The sequence below is a fragment of the Phyllobates terribilis genome, unplaced genomic scaffold, assembly GCF_046119375.1.
Source record: "Phyllobates terribilis strain yellow unplaced genomic scaffold, ASM4611937v1 Scaffold_2__4_contigs__length_985480577, whole genome shotgun sequence".
In the NCBI taxonomy this organism is placed as follows: Eukaryota; Metazoa; Chordata; class Amphibia; order Anura; family Dendrobatidae; genus Phyllobates; species Phyllobates terribilis.
This window is the reverse complement of record NW_027362762.1, coordinates 640,319,261-640,340,585: the sequence shown is the minus strand read 5'-3', so window position 1 is coordinate 640,340,585 and position 21,325 is coordinate 640,319,261.

The following is a 21,325-nucleotide window of genomic DNA, read 5'->3' as shown; positions in this document are numbered from 1 at the left end:
CCCCCATTACTAACCCCATAGTCAAAGTTAAAAAAAGACACAAACACCCAGAATAAAGTCCTTTAATTGAAATAAACACACAATTCTTTAATGTTCTAAATTAAACCATACTTACCATCACGCCCATTCCAGCTGAAGCCAATGACTTCTGCAATAAAAGTAAAATAATAAAGCAACCTCATCCTTACCTTTCCATGGTTCCCAGGACAGCTTCAGCTCTGCTGCATTCACATGACAGGTTGGATCGCAGCCGAAAGCTGCCATCCAGCTTGCCATGCCCCAGACACTGAGAAGCGCAGGCATGCTTGCGCTCCTCAGTGTCTGGCTGTGACGGCATCCAGATGAGCCAAGTTCATGTCCAATGAACTCAGCTCACCTCATGCACGTCACTGACAGCGTGGGAGAATTCTCCTGCGCTTGCAGTGAGCGCAGGAGAATTCTCTCACGCTCACCGCATGCGCAGGAGATTTGTCCCACGCTGTCAGTGACGTGCATGAGGTGAGCTGAGTTCATTGGACATGAACTCGGCTCATCTGGATGCCGTCACAGCGAGACACTGAGGAGCGCAAGCATGCCTGCGCTTCTTAGTGTCTGCGGCATGGCAAGCTGGATGGCAGCTTTCTGCTGCGATCCAGCCTGTCATGTGAATGTAGCAGAGCTGGACTATGTGACCTATTACAGGTCCAAAGTGAATTTGATACCAGCTGTGTCTCTATCTACCCTCTGCTGCCTCACATGCCCATGTTATGTCTTTTCACACATGTTATTTATACCTATGTGTTATTTCTGAAAAAATACATAAATAAAGCATTTATCTCTTTTAGTCAACATATGGTGTTTTAATTATGTTATCTTGGGGTTTTGAAAATACCTATGGTCTCTCTGGTTTATATCAAGTTCATATTATCATAACCAGTATATTGCTGTTTATGTCTATGTGGCTGCCAAAAAGACTAGGAAGCAGAAGTCTAATATTAGGCCTAGTGAACAGTGTGTAAATTTTACGGTTTCTGTTTTTTATTGATTGTAAATTTTAAAAAAATAAATAAAAAACTGCAAGTGACATAAAAACCCATAAACAGCATAGAGCCCTCTAAGTGTGATTTTACAGAGATCTAGCTTTTGATTTGCAGTTTCACCATCATTGATTACACTGAATTGGAATCTACTCATCTATTTTTTGAAATAACATTGTATATTGAGTTACACTGCAATTATATTGTTATTGTGAGTTGTTTAAATTGTACTCATAAAATTAGAGCATTGTAAGAGCATATCACAAAACTTAGAAGCCACACACGCAAACCAGTCTCTTTCTCAGACCTGGGTATCATCCAGGGCTGGACTGGCCATCTGGCATTTGCAATTGCAACTCTCTTAGCAGTATCAGTGTTCTCACGCCGCCGATACTATTAACAGCTGTGACAGACTGGCCAGTTCCAAACTCCGTCACCAACTTCGGCAGGCTTCAGGATAGTCTTGGCCTGTTGAAGGCCGGTGCCACACGATGACATTACTACATCACATTGCCGGCATCCACTGCAAAACAGGATTGAAGAGGAGATGGTGGCTGCGGTGGACACGAATGCTCGATTAGGTTATTTTTTTTTTGTGGGCTGTGGTGCCGATAAAATGATGTGTGCCGACCAGCAAACTATATGGAATGCTGTGGGGGGGGGGGGCATCATACTATATAGGGGCCTATAGGGAGACATCATACTATATGGAAAGCTGTGAGGGACCATCATGCTATACAAGGGCTTGTGAGGGACCATCATACTATTTAGGGGCTTCATACTGTGTGTGTTGACCATCATGCTGTGTGCAGGGCTGTTGGATAACCATTATAATGTGTGGGTGACTGTGGGGGAGCCATCATACTGTATGGGGGGCTGTGGAGACTATCATGCTGTGATGCTGTGTAGGGACCATCATACGGTTTGGGGGTCACTCGTGACCATCATAATAATGTGTGGGGAGGCTGTGAACATTATGCTGTTTGGAGAGTCTGTGCTGGACATCAAACTGTGTGTGCAGGGGGCTGGGGTGACCATCATAGTCTGTGGGGGAGCTGGGGTGATCATCTTACTGTGTGTGGTTTGTGGTGACCATCATACTATGTGAGGGGCTGGAGTGACCATCTGTGTGGGAGTTTGTGGGGCTATGATACTGTGATACTGTGTAAGTGGAGGAATGTGGGATCATTATGTGTTGGAGCATTTTTGGGGACATCATACTCTATAGGGGCCATGGAATAGTGGGCGAGAACACTAAGGGGCTTCAGTAGGGGCAAAATAACCAAGTGCAATACATATCCCTCTCCATATCTATAAGTTAAGAAGTCTGCCCTTCTGTGACTGCACCTATGTGCCGTGGTAGGACTTTTGCAAAGAGGTCCTCTAATTTCTATGTGCGCCCCTGTTCAGGGGCATTATTATAAGGAGGAACAATAGAGGCGTGGGGGCATTAGTATAAGGAGGCACACATGGGAATTATTATTATAGGGAGAGCACAGGAGGCATTAGTATTACAAGAATGCACAGGGGTGTCTGTCTTATAAGTAGGATCAGGGTAATTATAAGGAGTCAAGAGTAATTATTATAAGGAGGCACAGAGGGACATTATTACTATGAAGAAGTACAGTGGAAACATTATTACTGTGTAGAAGCACAAAGGGGACACTGCTATTGTGTTGGGCAAAAAAGGAGGGTACTATTACTATACAGAGCACAGAGGTGCATTATTACTGTTTAGGGCACTGGTTAAAGCACTATATGGTTTATGTAGATGTGGGGGAACTTGAGGAGGGGGCTGTAATTTAAGGATGTTTCAGTGTTATATTTTGCAGGGACCAGTTATGGATAGAAGAAGAGATCATGGTGGTCTGGGATGAATAAAAAAGAAAAGGGAAAGTGAATGACAATAATCAACGAGAACGTCTCTGGTGAGAACCTGCACAGTACACACATATATGGTCTGTAGAGCACTGGTGTAGAACTGATATTAACAATATATGATCACTGTATGGTGGTAATATCAGTCCTAGTACAGAGGTTTTGGCTAATGTTGGTATTATCTCCACTGTATATCTGGCGATAATTGTCTGTAATATTGCAAGATTATAAAATATTATATAGCGGTGTTATTGGAAATATAGGTAGTAGTCTTGATTTCCTGTAAGCAGGGTACTACAAGTAATAGAGATCTGTGGTACCCTGCTGTGCACAGGTACCACAGGACCAAGGGTGCATGGATGGACTTCTCCACAAGAGGCCCTCATTACATACAAACACCTCCACACTTCCACCTCATACCACCAGACGGAGCCCTGATAGGGATATATATATGGAGGGTGGAGCCAGGCAGCTCAGTTAGTTGTGAGTAGTCAGACAGAGAGAGTCTGAGAGCGTGCTGACGCTGAGAGCAGCGAAGACGCTGCGCTTCAGCTGCTGAGTTCTGAGGGCCCCGAGTGTGGCCGAAGGCAAGAGGATAAAGGAGAGAGGAGATGAAGGGGGCAGAGGAGCATCATAGGCTCACCCCGATATACAAACCGGACACCGGGTCCGTGCCTACAGGGTCCCTTTATACCCAGTAGGGATCACCGGCATTCCAGGAGAACTACAAGTCCCTGGCTGACCTGAAGATAGACCCATTAGAGGACCAGGAACCACAAGGCCCCAGCGTCCAGGGAGAGTGGTTGCCAGCAGAAGGTCCTACTACCGAGCGACAGGTGAAGGAACAGCACGACACATAAGCTAGGCCCAGTTGCAGGCTGGCCAGGAGCATACAGAGAGGCAGACACGGACCGGGAGGCCTTATACCGGCTCACTGGGGAGAAGTCCTGAAGTGCACCCATCCTACTGAGTACCCTGGACCGTACCTGACATCCGCACCAGTAAAGGTATTGAAGCGAATCCCCTGTCTCTGTCAGTTACTCCTGCTGCGCCATCCGCCTGAACTAGAAGTCCCAGCATCACCACCATCAAACTCCACACTGCCCCGGGGGCCCGCTCCACCTGTGGGGAGCAGAAACACCTTAGCTGCCATCCCATCACCCCCCGGAGGTCTGCAGCTGCGCTGGTAAACCTTACCAGGTAACACAGGTGGCGTCACAAACTATTTATTTTATTTTTATCCAAGTTACAATTCCCCCTTTTTGGTTGACCGCCCTGGGCCACGGACCGGGCCAGCCACTGTGACATATCCCCCACCAGCATCCATAGGCCCGGCTGCAGAATACCCCATTGCCCTGGGGGCGCGTCAGATCCCAATCTGGGGAAGAGGGAGGGTACAGTATGGGCCTGCATGCTTTCAAATGCCAGGCAGGGACGGACTGGGACTGAAATTCAGCCCTGCATATAAAAGCATACAGGCCCATGCAGTCCCAGCCCCCGAGCCCAGATGGAGATATCTATTACTTATATTACCCTCCCTGAAGGAAATCAAGATTTTCAATGTGTCTAGTAATACCGCTATATAAAATTGAATAATAACAATATTGCAATATAACAGACAAATACCAACAAACCACAACCAAATATTACCCGTATATACAGTACTGATAATACCACCATATTGATTGTTAAAGGGGTTGTCCAGGCTTGGTGTTAAAGTCTATGTGACTTCAGACTTCTGAATCCTCACAGCACGCACTGGCAGGATTCTCCGGTGCCAGCGTTGGGAGCGGCCGTCATGTGACCACAAGCATGATTTGAATTCATGCGATCACATGCTGAATTCAAATCATACTTGTGGTCACATGACCGGCCTCTCCCGACACCGGAGAATAATCACAGCACGCGATGCACACACTATGAGAATTCAGAAATCTGCAGTCATACAGAGTCACTGCAGACTTTAAAATTACCCCTTCATGACCAGAGCATTTTCCTTTTTTGAGTTTTTGTTTTTTTGCTCCCCTTCTTCCCAGAGCCTTTTTATTTTTCGGTCAATATTTAAACTTTTATATTTTAATTTTTTTTATATTTTTTAAAACTTTTTTTTACACTTTTTGCATGCTTCTATAGTCTCCATAGGAGACTAGAAGCAGCACTTGTCCGATCACCTCTGCTACATAGAGGTGATGAGCACCAAGCACTGGCGCCAAGCAAATGTGGTACCAATATTCAAAAAGGGGTCTAAAAGTGACCCTGGGAACTATAGACCAGTCAGCTTAACGTCTGTTGTGGGTAAATTGTTTGAAGGATTTCTTAGAGATGCTATTGTAGAATATCTTAATGATAATAACTGTCTAACTCCATATCAACATGGATTCATGAGGGATCGCTCCTGCCAAACAAACCTGATGGCCTTCTACGAGGAGGTGAGCTCACAGCTGGACCGGGGAGAGTCAGTGGATGTTGTATACCTTGACTTCTCCAAAGCGTTTGATACCGTGCCACACAAAAGGTTGGTATATAAAATGAGAATGCTTGGTCTGGGGGATAATGTGTGCAAGTGGGTAAATAGCTGGCTGAGTGATAGAAAGCAGAGGGTGGTTATCAATGGTGTAAGCTCAGGGTGTGTCAGGGTTACTAGTGGGGTGCCTCAAGGGTCTGTCTTGGGCCCTATATTATTTAATATATTTATTAATGATCTAGTGGAAGGGTTGCATAGTAAAATAGCAATATTTGCAGATGATACTAAACTTTGTAAAGTAGTTAATACAGATGAGGATAGGGCACAGCTACAGGAGGATTTAGATAAATTGGGGAGTTGGGCCAAAAAATGGCAAATGGGGTTCAATGCCGATAAATGTAAGGTCATGCACATGGGAAAGAAAAACAGCAGTCACCCATACATATTAAATGGGAAACCGTTGGGGAAATCTGACATGGAGAATGACCTGGGCGTCTTGGTTAACAGCAAATTAAATTGGAGTGCCCAGTGTCAGGCAGCAGCTGCGAAGGCAAATAGAGTCATGGCATGCATCAGAAGAGGAATAGGGGCATATGATGAGAACATTGTTCTTCCTCTGTATAAAGCGCTGGTAAGGCCGCACTTAGAATATTGTGCACAGTTCTGGGCTCCGGTGCTCAGGAAAGACATATTGGAGATAGAGAGGGTACAAAGGAGGGTGACTAAGGTAATAAAGGGAATGGAGGGACTAGAATACCCAGAGAGGTTGTCAAAATTAGGCCTATTTACGTTGGAAAAGAGAAGGCTTAGGGGAGACCTCATAAACATGTATAAATACATCAGGGGGCAGTACAGAGATCTCTCCCATGACCTGTTTATACCAAGGATGGTGACAAAGACGAGGGGGCACACTATGCGTCTGGAGGAAAGGAGGTTCCTGCACCAGCATAGAAGGGGATTCTTTACGGTCAGAGCCGTGAGACTCTGGAACTCTCTGGGAGAGGAAGTGGTGATGTCCAACTCACTTAATGAGTTCAAGAGAGGCCTGGACGCCTTTCTTGAGAACAATAAAATTACATCTTATGCTTAGTTAATTAATCCAGGGATTTAATCTGACTGCCAGATTGGTGTCGGGAAGTGAATTTTTCCTCAATGATGTAAGTTGGCCTATACCGCATGGTTTTTTGTTGCCTTCCCCTGGATCAACGCTGCGGAATAGCTGCAGTGCACAAGAAATAGGCTGAACTGGATGGACGCTTGTCTTTTTTCGGCCTTATAAACTATGTAACTATGTAACTACACAAACCACAGCTTGTGCTGCCTTATAATAATTCCCCCGTGACCCCTTATAATAGTGACCATGCACCTAGTTACAATAATACAAACAGCCCCTATGCTTTCTTATAATAATAATAATGCCTCCTTGCTTCCCCATAATGACAACGACCCCCCATTGGGCCTCCCAAGGGGAGTACATAGAAATAACAAGACCCATAGAAAAAGTCCTATCACGTCAAAGAAAGGCATGTCTCCCAACTTTCTAAGAAACGGAGGATATGTATTGTAGCACTCACATTTATTTTCCCTCTACTACCCCTAAGTGGTCTCACCCACTATGATACCCCTTTCGTGACCCTCATAGAGTATTATGGCCCACATGGTATGATGACCCCACAAACCCTATACAAAGTATGATGCAGCACAGCACCCACATATTAAGATGGTCACCACAACCCCCCATACATTATGGTACTCAGCACAGCCCCTAATATACAGTATGAGGTGCACAACAAACCGCTATATAAAGCATGATGCCCCTCATAACCACCCCATTAAATTTGATGTCCCCCTTAATCACCCCATACAGTATGAAGGTCGCCACAGCCCACCACATAGTATAATGTGCCCCATAGACCTCCACACAGTATAATGTCCACCACAGCCCCCACACAAGATGAAGATCCCCCACAGACCCCTATATAGTATGATGGTCCCCCACAAACAGCCCCCCATATACTATGATGGTCCCCCACAAACAACCCCCATATAGTATGATGGTCCCCCACAAACATCCCCCATATAGTATTATTGTTCCTCACAAACAGCCCCCATGTAGTATTATGGTCACCCACAAAGAGTCCCCATATAGCAGGATGATTCCCCACAAAGAGCCCCCATATAGCAGGATGATTCCCCACAAAGAGCCCCCATATAGCAGGATGATCCCCCACAAACAGTCATCATGTAGTAAGATGGTCGCGCCACAAACAGCCCCCTATAGCAGGATAATCCCCCACAAACAGCCTCCATATAGCAAGATGATCCCCCACAAACAGTCCCCATGTAGTATGATGATCCCCCACAAACAGCCCCCATATAGTATAATGGTTCCCAACAAACAGCTCCCATGTAATATGATGGTCCCTCACAAATAGCCCCCCATATAGCAGGATGATCCCCCACAAACAGCCTCCATGTAGTATGATGGTCCCCCACAAACAGCCCCCATATAGTATTATGACCCCCACAAACAGCCCCCATATAGTATTATGGTCCCCCACAAACAGCTGCTATATAGCAGGATGATCCCCCACAAACAGCTCCCATAAAGCATGATGATCCCCCCAAACAGCCCCCATATAGCAGGATGATAATCCCACAAACAGCCCCATATAGTATTATGGTCCCCCACAAACAGCCCCCATATAGCAGGATGATCCCCCACAACGAGCACACATATAGAAGGATAATCCCCCACAAACAGTCTCCATATTGCAAGATGATCCACCACAAACAGCCCCCATATAGTATTATGATTCCACACAAACAGCCCCCATATAGCAGAATCATCCCCCACAAACAGCCCCTATATAGTATTATGGTTCCCCACAGCATATAAAAGGCAAGAGGTATCTCTTAAAACATAACCTTTAATAAATCTCTAAAAAGATTTATAATAAATACCTCCGATATCTGATACCAGTCCCTAAGGCTATGTGCCCACGTTGCAGAAATGAAGCTGAAAATTTCTGCAAGTCCTCTCCTGGAAAAACGCATGCGGAATTCCGCACGCGTTTATTGCGCGTTTTTCATGCGTTTATCGCGCGTTTTCCACATGCGGAATTGCCTTGCGTTCTTTAATGCATTGCACAAAGGCAATTCCGCTTGCGGAAACGCAAAATTAATGGACATGCTGCGGATTTTTGAGCGCAGCATAAACGCTGCGGAAAACTCCGCAGCATGTGCATAGAACTTGCGGAATCCCCTTGGGGACCATGGGGAGCGGATTACATAGCGTTTCACAAGCATTTACGCTGCGGAAAATCCGCAGCATATACGCTTGAAAAACACTACGTGGGCACATAGCCTTATTACATCTTATTCACATCAGGATGGACAAATATAACTTCTTAAAACACATCAAACAAGAGGCAAAAGATGTCAGAAATAGACAAATAAATCTAAGACATATAATGTCTAATTAGCCCTTTTAGAATGTAAACATATGACCTTTTGGATAACGAATACAAAAAGGCCAATAATTTCAAACCAATCCTGGTCAATAAATGAAAAAAATACAGTGTTATTAAACGTTAGTGATATGTGTGGATCTCACCCATTTTTAGTATGCGGGTTCTTCATCCCATTCAGTCCATTAGTTCTTTAGAAGAAATCTACCCTGTCGTGCACCTGGTGTTAGCTCCCGCCCTAACAAGGGCAGTACCCAAGTATATCTTACAACGTCACTCACAAAAAAGTCCCTCCCGACGCGTTTCTTCCTCCTTATGGAGGATTCATCAGGGGAGTGTATTTAGTATTTTGGGGAGCACTAGCAATACAAAAGAGCAAAAAAAAAGTGACTCTCTGCTATAAAGTGCCAAGTGACTTAAAAAATCGTACTGAACCGCACAATGGTGGTACAGAATGCTGTTACCACTTTCCACAATTGAAGAAATGGGGAATGATCACACATCAATCTTCTCTGTTTAAATACATTAATTTCCCGTCCATTTGTTAGCGTGCGTCTTATGTCATTTCCGGGGCGGGGCTTATTTTTCAATTCAAATTACTTGCCATAGTTCACAATATCCTTATTATAAAGTATAACATTTCACTTCCTCCAAATTAAGTGTGGCAATATATATCTCAAATAGCTCATTCAATTTTTATATTAAACATAGTATATTTACTTCATACGATCCCATAATGACATCATATGCCTCAAAGCAGAGTCACATGGTACATATTCTGGTTCCCCACGTGGCTTCTCTTGTCCTATTATGTGTCCGGGGCTTATAGCCTCTTAATGTGTATCATAGGCAGTTGCCCACATCATTTTCGGGCGCCTGCGATATGTTACTCACGTCATTTCATAGAATCATAGAATGGTAGAGTTGGAAGGGACCTCCTGGGTCATCTGGTCCAACCCCCTGCTCAAAGCAGGATTCACTAGATCATCTCAGACAGATGTCTGTCCAGCCTCTGTTTGAAGACGTCCATTGAAGGGGAACTCACCACCTCTCGTGGCAGCCTGTTCCACTCATTAATCACCCTAACTGTCAAAAAGTTTTTTCTAATATCTAATCTGTGTCTCCTCCCATTTAGCTTCATCCCATTGCTTCTAGTCTTTCCTTGTGCAAATGAGAATAAAGATGATCCTTCTACAATGTGACAGCCCTTGACATATTTGTAGACAGCTATTAAGTCTCCTCTCAGTCTTCTTTTTTGCAAGCTAAACATTCCCAAATCCTGCAACCGTTCCTCATAGGACATGGTTTGCAGACCAGTCACCATTCTGGTCGCTCTTCTCTGAACTTGCTCCAGTTTGTCTATGTCTTTTTTAAAATGTGGTGCCCAAAACTGTACACAGTATTCCAGATGAGGTCTGACCAAAGAGGAGTAAAGACCGATAATGACTTCACGTGATCTAGACTGTATGCTTCTGTTAATACATCCCAGAATTGTATTTGCCTTTTTTTGCTGCTGCATCACACTGTTGACTCATGTTCAGTCTATGATCTATTAGTATACCTAAGTCTTTTTCACATGTACTGTTGCTTAGCTCTATACCTCCCATTCTGTATATGCTTTTTTCATTTTTATTGCCCAGATGTAGTACTTTGCATTTTTCCCTGTTAAAAACCATTCTGTTGGTTGCTGCCCACTGCTCCAGTTTATTTAGGTCTTTTTGAATCCTCTCTCTCTCTTCTCTAGTATTAGCTATCCCTCCTAGCTTTGTGTCATCAGCAAATTTAATCAGTTTACCCTCAATTCCTTCATCTAAATCATTGATAAAGATGTTGAACAATACAGGTCCCAGGACGGAGCCCTGTGGTACCCCACTTGAGACATTCATCCAGCTGGATGTGAAGCCATTTACAACCACCCTTTGAGTCCGATCACTAAGCCAGTTATGAATCCACCTAACAGTTGCCTGGTCCATTGCATACTTGGTCATTTTTTCAATAAGGATGATGTGAGATACTTTGTCAAATGCTTTGCTGAAGTCAAGATATACTTTATCTACAGCATTTCCCTGATCCACCCAGTCAGTGATTCTGTCATAGAAGGAAATTAAGTTAGTCTGACATGACTTGTTAGTTACAAACCCATGCTGACTCTGGTTAATCACTTCATTCTTATCCATGTACTTACATACATGTTGTTTAATAATTTGTTCAAAGATCTTTCCTGGTATAGAAGTCAGACTCACCGGCCTATAGTTCCCTGGGTCCACCTTCTTCCCCTTTTTGAAGATAGGAACAACATTTGCTCTTCTCCAGTCTTCTGGGACTTCTCCTGTTCTCCAAGAATTTTCAAAGATTATGGAGAGTGGTTCTAAAATTTCTTCTACAATCTCCTTCAGTACTCTGGGGTGTAATTCATCTGGACCTGGAGACTTGAACTCATTTATGTTAGCTAAATATTCCCTCACAATCTTTCTGTTTACTGATAACTTGGATTCCTCTATTCCTTTAAAAGGACAGTGAAGATCAGTTGATGTTACATTTTCTTTCTGAGAGAAAACAGATGCAAAATAGGAATTAAAAAGTTCGGCCTTCTCAACATCCTCTCTTACCATTTCTCCATTTTCATCCTGTAAAAATCCTATAGCATCTTTGACTTTTCTTTTACTTTTGACATACCCCCAAAATCCTTTTTTATTGCTTTTGACATCTCTTGCAAGCCTTAATTCATTGTCAGCTTTAGCTAACCTGATACGTGCCCTGCAGGATCTGCAGACTGCATTATAATCTTCTTTAGATATGCCTCCCTCTTTCCATTTAATAAACATTTCTTTCTTTCTTTTTAGCATGTGTTTAAGTTCTGTGTTCATCCATCCTGGTTTCCTTAAATGCTTCCCATTCTTCCTACTTTTTGGGATTGTTAACGATTGTGCTTTGAGAATCTCATTTTTAAAAATTTCCCATCCTTCCTGGACATTTTTATCCTTAAGGACATCCAGCCATTGGATCCCTCCTATTCTCTTTCTGAGTCTCTTAAAATCTGCCTTTCTAAAATCTAACCTTGAAGTTTGAGTCTTCACATGTCTTCCTCCTCTAGTTATCCAAAATTCTATAATAGCATGATCGCTGCCTCCTAGGGTCCCAGCCACCTTTACCTCCTCAACCATTTCCTCCCTGTTTATAAGGATTAGATCCAAAGTAGCAGATCCCCTTGTTTTCTCCCCTACCTTTTGGAAGATAAAGTTGTCAGCAAGAGAGGATAAGAATTTGCTTGACCTGTTAGTTTTACTTGAGAGAGATTCCCAACAAATGTCTGGATAGTTGAAATCTCCCATGACCACTACGTCATATTTTTTGGAGAACTTGGTCATTTGATACATAAAGAGTTCATCCATATCTTCAGCTTGCCCAGGTGGCCTGTAGTAAATGCCTACAATGGTGTCCTTTCCGTTGTTCTCTCCTTGTATTCTTACCCAAACAGTTTCCACAGAACTCCCAGTCTCTGAAGCTTCAATCTCTGTGCAGATATACGCTTTTCTAACATACAATGCAACACCTCCTCCTCGTTTATCAAGTCTGTTTCTTGCAAATAAGTTGTATCCTTTTAGCCTTTTATTCCAATCATGTGTATCGTCCCACCAAGTTTCAGTGATTCCAATGACATCATATTCCTTTTCCTGCATTAGTAGTTCCAATTCTCCTTGTTTGTTGCCCATGCTTTGTGCATTTGTATAAAAACATTTTAGTTTGTGATTGGTTTCTCTTCCTCCCATATTTTTATTATTTAGATTTTTTTGTCTTTGTTCTTCTTTTCCACTTCCAGTAGCAGAGCTCTCAATAGTATATGTCAGCTGTATGGCTTTTTCTGGCCTTTTGCTTCCCTTCCCACATTGTTCTAGTTTAAAGCTCTTCTGATGAGTGTAGCAAGGCGACTTCCAAATACATGTTTTCCAGTCTTCGTAAGGTGCACCCCATCTCTAGCAAGTAGTCCATCGTATAGGTAATTCATTCCGTGATCCAGAAATCCAAATCCTTGTTGACGGCACCATCGATGTAGCCAGTTGTTCACCTGTAGAATCTTATTCCACCTCATTGTTCCATGGCCATCCACTGGGAGGATGGATGAGAAGACCACCTGCGCTCCCAATTCTTTCACTTTCTTGCCTAAGTCTTCAAAGTCACTGCAGATGGTTTCCAGGTCCTTTCTTGCGGTGTCATTTGTCCCCACATGTATTAGCAGGAATGGGTAGTGATCTGTAGGTCTGGAGAGTCTTGATATCCTGTCAGACACATCTTTAATTTTTGCTCCTGGAAGACAGCACATTTCTCTTGAGGTTATGTCTGGTCTGCAGATAGCGGCCTCTGTTCCTCTTAACAGGGAATCCCCCATGACCACCACTCTCCGTTTTTTCTTCACAACATTCTTCTTTCTCCATCCAGGAGGATTCTGAAGGCTTACAAGGTTATTCATTGCTGGCAAAGTCTTATCTTGCTGTATTTCTTCATGGTTCTCCTGCGTGAGAGCCTGGTACTGGTTCCTGAGCAGTATGGGTGCTGACTGCCTCTCGATCCTCCTGCTTCTGTGGGTCACATGCTTCCATTCCTCTGTTTCCTCAGGTGCAGTTCGAATTTCTTCTCTTTCTGAATCATGAAGAGATAATTCTGCTCTGTCTAAGAACTCTTCACCTTCCTTAATGATTTTCAAGGTAGTTAACCTCTCTTCGAGATTTCGCAACTTTTCCTCCAACAGGGACACAAGCTTGCATTTCTGGCATGTGAAGTCTGGCTTTTCCACTGGCAAGTCTGTGAACATGTAGCAGGATATGCAGCTCACCAAATGGCTCCTGGACTCTTCCATGTTCTTATTGTTAATGTTCTGAAAACAGTGAAAAAAGATTAAAAAAAAAGCTTCAAAATGCGCGCGCCGGTAGGCGCGCGGTTTACCGATGTCAAAGAACACTGGATTTTGGCTGTTGGAGCTGAAAAGAGGACATCGGTAAACCAGGGGAGGAGTCCTGAGGAGATAATTTGCATATTCCCACTGCATTTTGGGGTAAGTGAAGAGTCTCCGCGAGCTCAAAGAACACTGGATTTTGGCTGTTGGAGCTGAAAAGAGGACATCGGTAAACCAGGGGAGGAGTCCTGAGGAGATAATTTGCATATTCCCACTGCATTTTGGGGTAAGTGAAGAGTCTCCGCGAGCTCAAAGAACACTGGATTTTGGCTGTTGGAGCTGAAAAGAGGACATCGGTAAACCAGGGGAGGAGTCCTGAGGAGATAATTTGCATATTCCCACTGCATTTTGGGGTAAGTGAAGAGTCTCCGCGAGCTCAAAGAACACTGGATTTTGGCTGTTGGAGCTGAAAAGAGGACATCGGTAAACCAGGGGAGGAGTCCTGAGGAGATAATTTGCATATTCCCACTGCATTTTGGGGTAAGTGAAGAGTCTCCGCGAGCTCAAAGAACACTGGATTTTGGCTGTTGGAGCTGAAAAGAGGACATCGGTAAACCAGGGGAGGAGTCCTGAGGAGATAATTTGCATATTCCCACTGCATTTTGGGGTAAGTGAAGAGTCTCCGCGAGCTCAAAGAACACTGGATTTTGGCTGTTGGAGCTGAAAAGAGGACATCGGTAAACCAGGGGAGGAGTCCTGAGGAGATAATTTGCATATTCCCACTGCATTTTGGGGTAAGTGAAGAGTCTCCGCGAGCTCAAAGAACACTGGATACCCCAAAATGCAGTGGGAATATGCAAATTATCTCCTCAGGACTCCTCCCCTGGTTTACCGATGTCCTCTTTTCAGCTCCAACAGCCAAAATCCAGTGTTCTTTGAGCTCGCAGAGACTCTTCACTTACCCCAAAATGCAGTGGGAATATGCAAATTATCTCCTCAGGACTCCTCCCCTGGTTTACCGATGTCCTCTTTTCAGCTCCAACAGCCAAAATCCAGTGTTCTTTGAGCTCGCGGAGACTCTTCACTTACCCCAAAATGCAGTGGGAATATGCAAATTATCTCCTCAGGACTCCTCCCCTGGTTTACCGATGTCCTCTTTTCAGCTCCAACAGCCAAAATCCAGTGTTCTTTGAGCTCGCGGAGACTCTTCACTTACCCCAAAATGCAGTGGGAATATGCAAATTATCTCCTCAGGACTCCTCCCCTGGTTTACCGATGTCCTCTTTTCAGCTCCAACAGCCAAAATCCAGTGTTCTTTGAGCTCGCGGAGACTCTTCACTTACCCCAAAATGCAGTGGGAATATGCAAATTATCTCCTCAGGACTCCTCCCCTGGTTTACCGATGTCCTCTTTTCAGCTCCAACAGCCAAAATCCAGTGTTCTTTGAGCTCGCGGAGACTCTTCACTTACCCCAAAATGCAGTGGGAATATGCAAATTATCTCCTCAGGACTCCTCCCCTGGTTTACCGATGTCCTCTTTTCAGCTCCAACAGCCAAAATCCAGTGTTCTTTGAGCTCGCGGAGACTCTTCACTTACCCCAAAATGCAGTGGGAATATGCAAATTATCTCCTCAGGACTCCTCCCCTGGTTTACCGATGTCCTCTTTACAGCTCCAACAGCCAAAATCCAGTGTTCTTTGAGCTCGCGGAGACTCTTCACTTACCCCAAAATGCAGTGGGAATATGCAAATTATCTCCTCAGGACTCCTCCCCAGGCGCCTGGAACGCATACCGCTTGCATCACCTCCGGGTGCCCGGGACCCATGCCGCTCACATCACCTCCGGGCGCCCGGAACGCATGCATTGCTCACGTCATTTCCTCGCGTTATTTCCAGGTATCCGCAGCGCACATTCCTCTCATCATTTCTAGGTATGTGTGACGCATATGACGCGCCCCCTGGGCCAGTGTTTGGGGGATACCCGGAGCCGGATCAGATGGGGGTTGTAGTCTCCGAGTGGCTGTGACCCGGTCCGTGCCCAGGGTGTCAAGCTCAGTGTGTGGCAGTCCTTACTGATGTTACTAAAGTTCTTTATGTCGACTACGCCACCCGTTGAATTGCGGTCACTACGGCCGCCGCTGCAGCAGGGTCCGCTGAGGCTGATGGTGTTTGTGCAGCTTAGGTGGTATAACCCCCAACGGGAAGGGTATAGCCTCAGGGGGTCAGGTGCAGAGGATGGTGGTTGTGGAAGTGCAGGGAAGATGGTAATGAGAGTCCGAGTCGGGTTGTGCAGTTCAGGGTTCTTTACTTACTGCTGTTCTTGTACCGGTCACTTCGGCCTTGAGTGACCACCCGAGCCGTGCTGCGTCCACCAGGTCCTGGACTCGGCCAACCCCCAAGTAGTTCTGAGCTCCCTTTCTGTCCTGTCCTCGTCTCTGGCCTTCCCCACCAGGGATCCACCTATGTCCGGCTCCCTCGGGCCTCTTGGTGGTAAACCCTTGTCACTGGGTTCCCTGACCCTATTCGTGGTCTGCCTTCCGGGTGGATTTAGTGGGTGATCGTGGCAGATCAATCCTGCCCACGACCTCCGGTCTCTGGCTGAGGTATGCTGTAGCCCCCACCAGTTTGGGATCCGGTACCCTGTTGCCAACTCTTCACCCTGTGATTGTATTTGGGCTCTCAGAGTTCCTTCTTTCTCCCCCTCTGGGTCTTTCGTTCTCTCCTCTCTCACTCTGGGCCTGGGGCTGCTCTGCTCCTCTGCTTTCTTCCACTGCTCTGCAAAGTCCTCACTACAACAGGCTGACTTCCCACAGACTGACTGACTGACCCTGATCTTAGATGGTTCCCACCTTTTATACTCCCTCTATGTGTGAGCTCAGGTGACCAGCACCCAATGAGCTCCTAGCACTACCCAGACTGCTCCCCCTATCTGCCCCTACACTACTGGGATGTTCCACCCCCCTCCCACTCCAGCCAAGGACAGACTCGATCGTACCTGCACATTTCTAAGTGGGAGTACCGTTGGTCTGCCCTCCGGAAATGGGATGTGTGTAGTGCATGCAGCCTTCTGAGCTCAGCTCCACACTCCATTCTTACCCGGGAGTGGAATATTACACCTCTGGGTTGAGGTGCAATACCCCTGTAGCAGCCGAATCCTCAGGGTGCTACACATATCTGGCGCGCCCTTGCCTAGAACAGTTCTCTAATACGCAAATCCCACATAGGTTTTATCAAGAAATTCTCCAACATTGCATGCCACTCTCATATCTCGCAGGGGAACCTCACCCCCATTCTCATAGTCACCTACTCTTATTTTCACAGGTTATGGGGACTGAAGACTATGCTCATTTTTACTACATCAGCAAATATATTTCCTTTATATACACATTACCATTTTTGCTAATTATTCTAGCCATCACTTAAATCCAGAGGTTATTACTAAGGCTGATATTAGCATCAGAGCATCAAAGGCTCATGTTGCCCATCTTCTTATTAGGGGCATATTGACATTCAGCCTTCTTTAAGAAGGAATTCACTATCATTTTTAACACATCTGATTTTCGGCAGGTCCTTATAGGGGGGTCATCTAAGCATGAGCACATATACAAAAAATACTACGTATAAATGGGGGTAAAGACATGACATTTAAATGAAGCAGCTATAACTGGGCTGTTCATTCAATCCCCTAGGGGTCATGGTGCCTAAACGGAATATCCATCTTGCTTCTTTTTGTTGGAAGATCTTGTCCATGTCTCCACCGCTGTTGTTGATTTTCATACAGTCGATCCCAACAAAGGAGATTACCTTAGGATCTCCTCCATGAATCAAATTTACATGCTTCGCGATCATAGAATCATAGAATGGTAGAGTTGGAAGGGACCTCCTGGGTCATCTGGTCCAACCCCCTGCTCAAAGCAGGATTCACTAGATCATCTCAGACAGATGTCTGTCCAGCCTCTGTTTGAAGACGTCCATTGAAGGGGAACTCACCACCTCTCGTGGCAGCCTGTTCCACTCATTAATCACCCTAACTGTCAAAAAGTTTTTTCTAATATCTAATCTGTGTCTCCTCCCATTTAGTTTCATCCCATTGCTTCTAGTCTTTCCTTGTGCAAATGAGAATAAAGATGATCCTTCTACAATGTGACAGCCCTTGACATATTTGTAGACAGCTATTAAGTCTCCTCTCAGTCTTCTTTTTTGCAAGCTAAACATTCCCAAATCCTGCAACCGTTCCTCATAGGACATGGTTTGCAGACCAGTCACCATTCTGGTCGCTCTTCTCTGAACTTGCTCCAGTTTGTCTATGTCTTTTTTAAAATGTGGTGCCCAAAACTGTACACAGTATTCCAGATGAGGTCTGACCAAAGAGGAGTAAAGACCGATAATGACTTCACGTGATCTAGACTGTATGCTTCTGTTAATACATCCCAGAATTGTATTTGCCTTTTTTTGCTGCTGCATCACACTGTTGACTCATGTTCAGTCTATGATCTATTAGTATACCTAAGTCTTTTTCACATGTACTGTTGCTTAGCTCTATACCTCCCATTCTGTATATGCTTTTTTCATTTTTATTGCCCAGATGTAGTACTTTGCATTTTTCCCTGTTAAAAACCATTCTGTTGGTTGCTGCCCACTGCTCCAGTTTATTTAGGTCTTTTTGAATCCTCTCTCTCTCTTCTCTAGTATTAGCTATCCCTCCTAGCTTTGTGTCATCAGCAAATTTAATCAGTTTACCCTCAATTCCTTCATCTAAATCATTGATAAAGATGTTGAACAATACAGGTCCCAGGACAGAGCCCTGTGGTACCCCACTTGAGACATTCATCCAGCTGGATGTGAAGCCATTTACAACCACCCTTTGAGTCCGATCACTAAGCCAGTTATGAATCCACCTAACAGTTGCCTGGTCCATTGCATACTTGGTCATTTTTTCAATAAGGATGGTGTGAGATACTTTGTCAAATGCTTTGCTGAAGTCAAGATATACTATATCTACAGCATTTCCCTGATCCACCCAGTCAGTGATTCTGTCATAGAAGGAAATTAAGTTAGTCTGACATGACTTGTTAGTTACAAACCCATGCTGACTCTGGTTAATCACTTCATTCTTATCCATGTACTTACATACATGTTGTTTAATAATTTGTTCAAAGATCTTTCCTGGTATAGAAGTCAGACTCACCGGCCTATAGTTCCCAGGGTCCACCTTCTTCCCCTTTTTGAAGATAGGAACAACATTTGCTCTTCTCCAGTCTTCTGGGACTTCTCCTGTTCTCCAAGAATTTTCAAAGATTATGGAGAGTGGTTCTAAAATTTCTTCTACGATCTCCTTCAGTACTCTGGGGTGTAATTCATCTGGACCTGGAGACTTGAACTCATTTATGTTAGCTAAATATTCCCTCACAATCTTTCTGTTTACAGATAACTTGGATTCCTCTATTCCTTTAAAAGGACAGTGAAGATCAGTTGATGTTACATTTTCTTTCTGAGAGAAAACAGATGCAAAATAGGAATTAAAAAGTTCGGCCTTCTCAACATCCTCTCTTACCATTTCTCCATTTTCATCCTGTAAAAATCCTATAGCATCTTTGACTTTTCTTTTACTTTTGACATACCCCCAAAATCCTTTTTTATTGCTTTTGACATCTCTTGCAAGCCTTAATTCATTGTCAGCTTTAGCTAACCTGATACGTGCCCTGCAGGATCTGCAGACTGCATTATAATCTTCTTTAGATATGCCTCCCTCTTTCCATTTAATAAACATTTCTTTCTTTCTTTTTAGCATGTGTTTAAGTTCTGTGTTCATCCATCCTGGTTTCCTTAAATGCTTCCCATTCTTCCTACTTTTCGGGATTGTTAACGATTGTGCTTTGAGAATCTCATTTTTAAAAATTTCCCATCCTTCCTGGACATTTTTGTCCTTAAGGACATCCAGCCATTGAATCCCTCCTATTCTCTTTCTGAGTCTCTTAAAATCTGCCTTTCTAAAATCTAACCTTGAAGTTTGAGTCTTCACATGTCTTCCTCCTCTAGTTATCCAAAATTCTATAATAGCATGATCGCTGCCTCCTAGGGTCCCAGCCACCTTTACCTCCTCAACCATTTCCTCCCTGTTTATAAGGATTAGATCCAAAGTAGCAGATCCCCTTGTTTTCTCCCCTACCTTTTGGAAGATAAAGTTGTCAGCAAGGTGTCTCTTTTTTATTTAAAATATCGTTTAAATGTTCTCCCACTCGTCTTCTCATCTCTCGTATAGTTTTTCCGACATATTCCTTTTTACAGATACATGTTGCCTTGTACACTACGAACTTTGTTCTACAATTGATAAAGTTCCTGATCTCAAAAGACTCCCCAGTGACATTACTTATAAACGTTTTCGTAGTTTTAATATTCAGGCAGGCCACAAACCGGCTACATTTGTAGCAGCCCTTTGGTCTTACTGGTAACCATGATTTGTCTCTTTTTGGGGGGGGGGCATAATGGCTTTTAACTACTCTTTCCCCAATTGTTCTATTACCCACTATTGTTGTTAGATCCTCATCCATTGCTAGAATTCCCCAATATTTCTCTATGATTTTTCTTGCTTCCGGGGCACCATTATCAAATGTCGCGATAAATCTCATGAAATTTGTATTCCCTTTTTCCTTATCCAATACTTTTGGGGTAAGTAAGGTCTCTCTTTTTTGTTTTAATGCAAATTGGTATGCTCATCTAAGGACCCCTTCTCTTAAATCTCTCTCTCATCTCCCTTGCTTGCTGTGTAAATTCCTCATCAGTAGAGCAGTTCCTTCTTAACCTAATATATTGGCCTTTTGGTATTCCCTTCTTAAGAGGGAAAGGATGGTGGCTCTCCCACCGAAGAAGGGAATTAGTGGCCGTAGGTTTTCGATGATTGTGATGTGCATTTAATCTCTCTCCTGTTTGGAAATCAATATATCTAGGAAGGGCAGGCTCGTTTGATGCATCTCGTGTGTAAATCTATGCCCTAGTGTGTTGTTCAGATCCTCGACAAACTTTACGAATTCCTTCCTGGGTCCCATCCAGAATATAGGTATATCATTGATATACCTTGTCCATAATTTGATATATCTAGTAAAACGTTGTCTTTCTTCCGTAAAGACCACGGTTTCCTCCCACCAGCCCAGGAGCAGATTAGCATAAATTGGCGCACAGGAATTGCCCATGGCTGTGCCCCTGAGCTGGTGGAAGGTTTTACCGTTAAATAGAAAGATGTTGTTAGTTAGTACAAATTCTAAAAGGGTAAGTATCAACATATGTGCTTGAAATTGATTCCCTCGGGACCCAAGGAAGAATTTTACAGCCTCGATACCTTTCTCATGCGGTATCGTGGAATACAAGGCCTCCACATCGATACTTGCTAACAAAACATCCTTATCGAGTTCCCCACAGCAGCCAAAAATAAAAAAAAATCTTTATAGTCACCTAATCCTGCCTCCTCATCCTCCTCAGCGTCAATCACCTCTTCTGTCCCGTCTCTCAGTGGATGCTGGCGGTGCGATGCAGTGACGTCATCGACCACTGACATCACCTGCATGTGACGGCCTCCAGCAAGTCCCCGGCTGAAGGGATGCCCGTGGCCT